General features: G+C 41.9%; 1 protein-coding gene and 1 pseudogene across 1 annotated transcript in view; both read right to left on the bottom strand.

Annotated features, from left to right (window-relative positions):
• The window catches only part of PIG-T (phosphatidylinositol glycan anchor biosynthesis class T), a 58,198-nt gene that overhangs the window by 29,330 nt on the left and 21,368 nt on the right, over nt 1–7,500 (bottom strand). The gene's annotated exons all lie outside the window — the stretch shown is intronic.
• Nucleotides 4,632–7,500, bottom strand: part of LOC138866254 (hemocyanin subunit-like) — a 15,128-nt pseudogene continuing 12,259 nt past the window's right edge.

Below are 7,500 nucleotides of genomic sequence, written 5' to 3'. Positions count from 1 at the left end.
CGAGCTGGCTATGAGATGTCTGTCAGTCCTCATGGTTTGAAAGCTGATAGCGGCAGCGAGAATAGCGTCCTTATCCGGGACTTTGCCAAAGTCCCAGAACTGACAGTTCTGACTCCTGGCACCAGCATTTAGACCCACATCACTGGACAATGCAGCCAAGGAGATCGACCACATGCTCATTAACACTCGTTGGAGGATCCTCCAGAACTGCAGGATGTATAGGACTGCCGAGTTCAGTGGTACTGACCATGGGTGGTTGTGGCTACCCTGTGGGTCCACTTCAAAAACTCCCAGTGGTCCAATAGTCACACAAGTGTTTCATTTGGACAGGCTGATGGAGGGGGAATGTGCACAGGGGTTTGCTGAGGCAGTCTCGGTCGTTTCGCAGTGCTCGACAATCTGATGGACCATGTACTTCTATGGGACACTTTCAAGTGCAAAATGTTTGATGCAGCTCATAAATCGGTTGGTGAAAACAGGACAGAATTTAATCTCACAGGATACACTAGACGTCACAGACGCTGATTGTGCAACTTGTCTGACAGGGGATCGGAATTTGCGCCGTTCTCAGGTGCACAGAGCTTGGTCACTGTTAAGAAGTTACAAAGAACATTTATTAAGGATTATGGAAGGTAGAAGGCCATTTCTTCGTAAATGACCTTCGTCCTGCGTAACAAGCCCTACAGCTGATCTCCAAACCCTCTTCCCCTATTGACAGCAATTCGCTTAGTAAAGGTGTCCAGATCATCTCAGATCCTGTTGCAGTGGAGTGGTGCTGGGCTGAGTATTTTGAGCAGTTGTAGTAAACAGTTAACTTGAATGCTAACCTAACCCTAACTGAGTGCCGAGATTCCATTGCCAGACCCAACCATCAGTGAGGTCCTCCCAGCTGAAGAGTGGTAAAGCAGCAAGTATATCAGCATTCCACCTGAACTGTAAGGCTGGTGGTGAACCTATGGTATGTGGGTTGCATGTGCCCAATCCTGGCTGCCATCTGGCAGTCTGGTACCGTTTCCCCCAGACCTGTTGAGGGTGTGGTCATCCTCTCTAGAAGGAAGAGGACCAGAGGGACTGCTTAACCACAGGCATCACACTGCTCAATATACACAACCAAGGTTCTCATCAACAACAATATTTCTCAGACAAATCAGAGACCACCTAATGGGCGCCAGAGGCTGAGCAATCTGGATTCACTCCTGGTAAGTCCACAATGAATCATATTCTTGCACTTCGAGTCATTGTAAGAATGCAGCTTGGGCGTGGGCGGAGGAATTTCAACAGGAATTATTGGACAAATAACAAATTTGTAATCTGGTACTGAAAGTGCTGTAAAGTGTGTGTGTGTGTGGGAGGGGGAAGTGTCAAGCTTCTTTCCTGTTTCTGTTCAGTGAGTTGTGTCCTTGCACCAATACTTTCAGCACTTTCATGGACTGGATACTGGGCAGAGCTACAGTTTAAAGTTGTGGAACGACTCTGGGCAATGTCCAAGGTTATCGACCTTGATGATATTATTCTGAGTCTTTGGAAACCTTAGTGGTGGCTCAGGATGCATTTGTGTGAAAATAAAGCCCTTGGGTCTACAGATCTCCTGGACCAAGACCAAGATCAAGACTTTGGACACTGGGAGAACCTGTTCCGTCGGTACAGCCTTTACTGACAAGACGCATTGAAGACACCAGAGCTTTATATACTTTGGTAGTGTAGTTCCTTAACTCTGGGCTGTCAGACCAAGAATTCAGCAGACAGATTTGGCCTGGGAGCAGGGGTCATAAACTCTCTCGCCAAGAGTATTTGAGAATGCTGGTACCTGTGCAGAAGGACCAAGCTACTAGCATCTTCAAAGGCACTGATAATGCTGATTTTGCTATACAGTAGTGAAACCTGGACATTATCCTGTGCCTTAAGTCTCATCTTGATGCCTTTTTTATGACAGGTCTTTGCACCAGATCGGGTACTGTTGGCGGGACCACGTGTCTAACCAATGGTTGCATAACTGAGAATGGCACAGGACCTTATTACCTACATGATCCGTGATCGCCAGCTCAGGCTATATGACCACCTGGCTTGCTTTCCTCAGGATGATCCTGCTCACCGGGTTGTCTCTGATCGAAACAATCTTGGGCATGGCTGGCTTGATCAACAAGATATTATGAGGAGCCTGAGATGGCTGAGTCTCTGCCCTGGCGGCTTGCCATGAGGGGACCTTGTAGGTGGAAACAAAGGATGTGGCTGCCATCCCCGGCAGCGTTAGCTCCTTGACGATGATGATGAAAGTTTTGTGTGGTTTATCAATTACCGTGATCTGTGTTCACTTATTGTCCTGTATGATCATCTGTTACGATGATTGGGAGAATGTCTTCCTTATTAAAGACATGAGGTTATATTCCTGTTCAGGGGCTCAGCAAGGGGGGACAAGGAAGGGCTTGTACTTGTAAAAACAGTTCTGCTGAACACCTGTCTAGCTTAGAAGCCTTCCTCTCATATTTATGCTTGCCAAAAGAGAGGAAGCCACGTCAACAGCACTGTTTCTATTGCTATAATACAAACCCGTGAGTCCTGTGCTGCACTACATATACCAGAAAGATGGATAAGATGAGCTGCAAGAATTTGGTACATCGTAAAGTAGTGCATGTACGGCTTACTTCAAATCAAACATTGAAAATTGAAAACTTAGGGTTAACTTTCCCAGCAAGACCCTTTAAAATTCCGTACATTCTTGGCATGTGATGATATCAATCTGACTAGCATGTTTTTATTTCTTTTGTGTTGTTCTTTTGCTTTGTTGTTTATGCTGGTTATGCCATTACTGTGTTAAAGAGTTGAATAAATGTTTCCTTGTAATTCGATTTATATTGTTGCAATTTGGAGTTTTGCATCCCTATAATTATTTTTGTTGTTTGTTTCTGCACCTTTTGTATCTATGTTCAATAGTTAGACACACGACGTTTAACAGGTACCTTAATGAAGTTTGACCCTCACTAGGCTCAGCTATTTTTTGTACAGCCCAAACTCATGTACTATGTATAATTTTATTTTGCTAAATAAATAATTCATTATCAGCATTGACATCGAGACTAAACCCTTGATCATTTGTTGTTGTGTGTTGTAGTAGTGGTGGTGGTGGATGTAGGCAGAGCGAAGCCTAATACAGGGGATACTTACTACATGGACTTCAAGCCACTGGTAACTATTTTTGGACTGTCTTTCTTCTTTCCTTTGCTATCAACTCCTTCCTGTCCATTCCCAAGGTGTTAGAGGCAAATCATTGAAGAGAATGAAAGGCTTGTGCTAGTCAAATAAAGCCAATATTTGTATAACATGCCTCTTTTATTTCACATAAAATATAAGCCCTTTCAAAATTGCAGGGGAAAACGTAGAAAAACGTAAATGAGAAAATAAGAAAATAAGTGAAAGTGAAAGTGACGTGACGGGACATGACCGTACGGGAAATGACTGTGAAGTGACTGATTTGATTTTATTGTATTTAAAAAAAAATCTTGCTCATTAAAAAAAGGTTAAAGGTACATATATTTTTACTGAACCCCAATCACCCCAATCATACATATCTACATGTATTCCTGTGTATACAGAGAACGGTCAGAATACAAGGTTATCTATCATATAACATCTAAGACAAAAAAATATCCTTACAGTGTATTAGTATAAGATATGTTTTGCGACAGAACCTTCGGGTATATCCGCTACAGTGCTTCACGGAGAATGAACGTGTTCAAGATACCCGTAACAGAATATAATGAGCTCCAGATTATACGAAATCAAGAAGAAAACAGAGATGGCGGAGCTATTTTTGTCTACATCTGTTACGATATGGGATGAAGTAGTATTAATTTTAACAAGAACACTATTGCTGTTCTTGATGTCGCGATAATAGATATAACAGAGAAATAGGCGTTCATTGGTGGTAAACCATTCGTATGCTCCAGTGAATTAGAGAAATCCTTCCTGTCATTAGAAGAGGAAAGAATCTGAGTGATGAGTTGAATTATTGTATAAAAACAGCTATTTCTGGCCGAATTTGGTTAGATTGGAGCTAACTGAGAACGTTAGACTAGAGAAGATAGATGCCGCTAACGTTGCTGGCTATCGGTTCAACTTTGATTGGAAAAGTACAGTTACCAAAGAAGTTTCGTGTTCAGGTCGCATCAAGAAAACAGTGTAAGATGACAATGAAAATAACAGTGAACAATGTTTACTTCAAAATGCAGTCAATTATATCACCAACTAACGTTAATGTAGATGAATTGAACGATAATCCTTTATGACCAAATTAAGAAATTAAAGAAGTGATGCTATGAAGCGAAGATCTACATTCGATAGATGTGGGTTATTGTTGATACAGCAGACTGCTTCTCTGTATGGACAATTTTACGAGTGACAAAGTGAGATTCTCTGGTTATCTACACGTACTAATAAGAAAACGAGGAAATAATACGAGTTTTCTGGACAAATCATCACAATAGGAGAGAGGTGAACCTTGAGACAACACCGACAACGCAACGACTACTCTGAAGGAGAGGTGGAGCACAGAACAATTACTATTCCTGAAAGCGTCTCAAACTAACAGAAGAAGAGGCAAGTAAATTATTCTACCGGACTACGACACTGAAGATTCACTGGAGGTACTTGAAGATGACATTTTGGAAACTCGATAAGAACCTTGAGAGCTCGAGATCTTCACCAAAATTAAGAGGATGAGTGATGACAGCGATGAAGGTCGTACATTTCCTAAACGCTTCGACACAGAAAAGGACTATGATGGAGAAGAATCTGATGAAAGGAAAACGAAAAGTCTAAGAAACATGGATCTGTAGACTCTTAGATAAATAGACCAATATTTGTATAACATGCATCTATTATTTCTCATTTGTTAATATTGTGTTATATGGGCAAAGCCCGCGATCGAAAAGCGAGCAAATAGACTAAACCGCATACACAAACACACACACTCATTCACGATTGTGTGTGAGCTTTTATACACACAACTAACACACACACATACACTCACACACATACATACAAACACACACATCCATTTGCGATTGTATACACACGTATGTGCACGCACGCAGCCGCTTGTAAATACATGTCGGCAAAAGGAATCACGTTTTTCGAAATATAAGGCTTCGGCTACTGCTATTATCTTGCCAAACTAATCCCCTGAGCCACACAGAAAACTGAGGTGAGCTGCACCTCTTTAGACCGTGATCATAACCACGCCAGTAAGACAGGCCAGCCGTCTGCTCAGGCTAACTGCTCGCACGTTACACGTTCGTTTGGCCTGTTCCCATTGCTCATCCCAGACTATAGTTTTACCGATCCCTCCATGCGACACTTTTTTAGTATCAGTTATCAGTTATTAATTTAGATATTGCCATAATCCGATAAAAATACAGTTCCCTTCATTCCTATAATTTATATAGTGAAATTATAGCTATTAAAAAATAATGAAAAAATACTGTGCAAAAATGAATGGCTGAAATATATCAAGTACGACGGTGAAATGACAGTTCATTCAAAAATTACTATTCAACTATATTCTTTATATATATATATATATATATGTATATATATACATATATGTATATATGTATACATGTATCTACATATACAGACAAACAGACAGACGTGTATAGGCATGTATATATACTACATAAGATGGAAGAAGAGAAGAAGAGATTATTACCAAATAATTGTACGAGATGTGAAATGACAAAGAGGAAAGTCAGGAATGCTATTGTAATTTCTTTATTTGCGTACATGAACTTTATTAAACAAATCTGGAGTTCTTTACAGATTCAAACCAGTATAACAACAACCACATTTGGTTTCCGTGAGATTAGTGACTATGGACATGTTCACACCATGATTGAGAACCTTAACTTGAATATGTGTCCGAAATTGGGAAGTTCTTCAAACACACGATCATCTGGAACTCGACGATCAGAGGGTAGCCATGTGGGCGCTTGTCAGGGTACTTGCCGTGGGAACCGTAGTGAATGAATTCGGTATTTTCATGAAGTGCATCCATCGCCGCATCAGCTGTGCCATCTGTGACGGCTACAACAAGGTCGAATTCCAGACCCTGTTCATTACCATGGGGATGAGGAATCGGTTAGGAATGCAGTGGCACTCTTTCAAAGCTTCTTAGTCCGGAGTCTGAGCCAGCCAGGGCTTCTTTGGTCTTGTCAAGAGGGTCTGGAAGCTTGGTACGTCAGGGACAGTCACTGCAAGATTTCAGACTTCCGGACAATGAATGACTCCTGGTGCCACTGTTGAAGTAAAAACAAAGAGATTTATATAGAGGCGATTATAAAGGAACGAGAAGTATGAGGTAAGTGCAAAAATAGTCAATTAACTAAAGCGCGATTGGCTGAAAAGGAAATGAGAATACATACACTTGATCCAGAATTTATCGAGTTCAATAGCATTCCAGCGACCCTCATCAAATGAGTATTGGATACCATTGTTGTCACGATGAGGCCAGGCGAAATGCCCGGATTGTCGCTAAGGCCCTCCCGCACCTTGATTGTTGCTAACGTCAATGTTGTAAGCAAAATCTTTGTGGTTAAGTCTAGGCACGTAAGTAGAGATTTCCACATCTGCAATTTCTTCTGTGTCATCAACGGCGTTATGAAGACTATATTCAAAGTCTTCAAAAGTCTCCAGTTCACCATCAACAGATAGAGCATCAACATTTACACCTTCGAATGTCAGTTCTTCCTTAGTGTAAGGAGGAAGGGAGTCATAACGCTCTTTGAAGATGTTATCCATATATTTATGAAGCCTAAAGAAGCTAGGGTCCACGTGTGGCAGTTTCAAAGTGCTCAGGCACGCCAGGGGAGTAAAGGTACTTTCCATGAGGATCACCCTGTCGACCAAGGACAATATGGGCAGTGTTATGCAAAGCCCCATAGTATCTGACATTAGGACTGTACATAGATGATTCAATAACGTCTCCCAGGATGTCAATACCATGTTCATTCATGATATCAATGCGATTACCAGACTTGTCAACAATGTAACCATGGGCAATAGCATCTCGAATTCGGCTTTCAATGATGAGCAAGTCTCGAATTCGGGCAACGCCATCTACATCCTCGAAGTTGACGTTATCGGGACGGAGGAAACTGACCTCCATACTTGTAAGTAGTGTGGGGGCAAAGCCTTATGGAGAATAGGCTTTCCCCAGTGAAGTTCTCCCACAGGGTCCAAGTAATTGGAGAGACGTTCGGCGTCAAATCGGACGGTAAGTTGATGATGGACCCAGAAGAAGTTTTCTCCTTTACGATCCAATCGATGGCTGTATTTGTCTTGCCGCAGAACGGGAATTCCATGTATGGGTAACGTGGTGAGTGTTCATTCCAATGTCCTCTCGAAGTAGGCTACTCTTTGTTCAGGGTTCTTCTTGGTCCCTGTGAAAGTGGACTTGAATTTGCCCAGGGGTCTGTGTTTGCTTAGCCCATTAAGCTGCTTTCAAGC

Source organism: Penaeus vannamei, chromosome 24 (assembly GCF_042767895.1).
Source record: "Penaeus vannamei isolate JL-2024 chromosome 24, ASM4276789v1, whole genome shotgun sequence".
Classification (NCBI taxonomy): domain Eukaryota; kingdom Metazoa; phylum Arthropoda; class Malacostraca; order Decapoda; family Penaeidae; genus Penaeus; species Penaeus vannamei.
The sequence above is the reverse complement of the archived record's forward strand: the minus strand, read 5'-3'. Positions and strand labels throughout refer to the sequence as shown.